A 2,294-nucleotide genomic window follows, 5' to 3' on the forward strand; every position below is an offset into this window, starting at 1 on the left:
ATGGAGGAGGCCCATTCTTGGTCCGAGCAGTCTTGAATATCTCAGCCCCGTGTCCCGCACACCTGGGTTCCTCTGCCAGTTCCTTCATGCATGAGGCTCCTTCAAGTGTGGTGAGAGTGGTCTTAAGCATAACTATGGCTGGTTGCAGAGATCTTCAGCTGCCAGGTCTCTGCTCGGGGTGGTGAGGGAAACTCAACCCACCCCCTCCAAGGGGCCCCAGTGAGGAAAGCCAGGTGCGGCATCAGGAGACTGCCATTTCAGAGATATTTGGACTTAATTTTTGATCGAAAAGTACACATCATTCAAACAGTTGTATGTGCTTAGTAATAAAATATTACACACATGTTCAATCACCTAAGAAAGCCCATTCTGCTCAGAGAACTAGATTTTTAATTACAGGTCTGTTTTGCCCATGTGGAATGACTGAGAATCACTATGAGTAGATATAAAACTCACTATACACACAAAGATGCACACAGGTTACTTTGAGTCATCTGTGTTGTTAATGTGTCTGGGCCATTAAATTACATTGAGACCCTTTTTCTGTCCTTTACAGGAGCCTCATGAGTCTCACCTTCCCTTCAAGTTGAACTTGTAATAAAGTGGAATGAAATCATCAATATGCTTCTCACCTCTTCCTTCAGGAGAAAAATCCTACTTACTTTCAAGGTGGTCAAGGTGCGGACAACGTCATCCACCGTTTTCTGGAGATGTACACGGGACCGAGGTGAGAATAGCAAAAGGCTCCAGTTTAATTTTCTTAATGAAGATTTCAGGGAAGAGCATTAAACAACACTGATTCTCCATCTTCCAAAAGATTATTTTGCAAAACTGATGCCCTGGGTATGGTAAAAGATAATATGGTAAAAACCATACTTTTCCTTCTGGGACATTAATGTTCTAAATTTATCACTTCAAGCTGCTTTGAAATACCTTCCTAGATTGGGAATCACTGTCTGCCATAGGAGTGAGTAAGGACAACACTCAAAGAAATCAGAAGAGAAAAATAGGGGAAAAAAATCAGCTCTTATACTCAGTTTGGCAACACATATACTAAAATTGAAATGATATAGAGATTAGCATGATCCTTACACAGAGATGACAGGCCAACTTGTAAAGTGTTCCATATTTTTGTTGCATTAAGAATTAACAGGGCTACTTTAAGCTAAGACAAGCCCCACAAGTACTCCAAATTTCGACATAAAGATAGCAAAAATCCCCATCACAATGATCTCTCTCAATGTCAATGGACTAAATGCACCAATTCAGAGGCACAGGATGGCAGGATGAAATAGAAAATTGAACCCAACATTCTGCTGCCTGGAAGAAACACATCTGAATAATCAAAGCAACCATGGGCTCAAAGTCAAAGGCTAGAAAATGATTCTTCAAGAAAAGAACACCTCCAAAAAGCTGCAGTGGCAATACTAGTATCAGACCACATGGACTTCAGGCTAAAGGTTATAAGAGACAGTGAAGGTCATTTCTTAATGATCATGGGATCTGTACATCAGAAAGAACTCACCCTCCTCAATGTATATGCTCCTAATGACAGATCAGCAAAATACGTAAAAACAACTTCTAATAGACTTAAAGAAAAACATTGATAGCAACACAATGCTAGATGGAGATTTCAACAGTACTTTCTCACTTCTCAATAGATCAAACAGACAAAAACTTGGCAAGAAAATATTTTATTTGAGGGAAGTAATAAACAACCATTGGTGTAGAGACGAAATCAAAGAGGAAATAAAAAGATTCCAGAAAAAATGACAACGAGGAACTACCAGAACTTGTGGGACAGAGCAAAAGCAGTTCTAAGAGGAAAGTTTATAGCTCCGCCAGAATTCAACTGGAAGAAAGAAAGGGCCTACAAAAATAACTTACAGCTCAAGATTTTGGAAAATGACCAAGAAAAGGAGTCCAAACTAGCCAGGAGGAAATAAATAATAAAACCTGGAGAAGAAATCAATGAGATATAATCCCAAAATACAATTCAGAAGACCAACAAAAGCAAGACATGGTTCTTTGAGAAAATAAATAAGATCAATAAAATACTAGCAAGACTCACAAAGAAGAAAAGAGAAAGAATCCTAATAAACCGAATCAGAAATGCAAAGGGGGACATCATAAAAGAAACTACAAAATCCATAGGATCATCAGAGATTATTTTGAGAATATTTAAAGCAGGAAATGAGAGAATCTTGAATAAATTGATAAATTACTGGATTCCAATTACCTCCCAAGGCTGAACCAAGAATATTTTGAAAACTCGAACCCATCACTACAAGGAA

General features: G+C 38.6%; 1 pseudogene; it reads left to right on the forward strand.

Annotated features, from left to right (window-relative positions):
- Positions 1 to 1,036: 1,036 nt before the first annotated feature.
- On the forward strand, positions 1,037 to 1,133 carry LOC130037040 (uncharacterized; annotated as a pseudogene).
- Positions 1,134 to 2,294: the final 1,161 nt, after the last annotated feature.

This window comes from Sorex fumeus, unplaced genomic scaffold (genome assembly GCF_029834395.1).
Source record: "Sorex fumeus unplaced genomic scaffold, SorFum_2.1 ptg000070l, whole genome shotgun sequence".
Lineage (NCBI taxonomy): Eukaryota > Metazoa > Chordata > Mammalia > Eulipotyphla > Soricidae > Sorex > Sorex fumeus.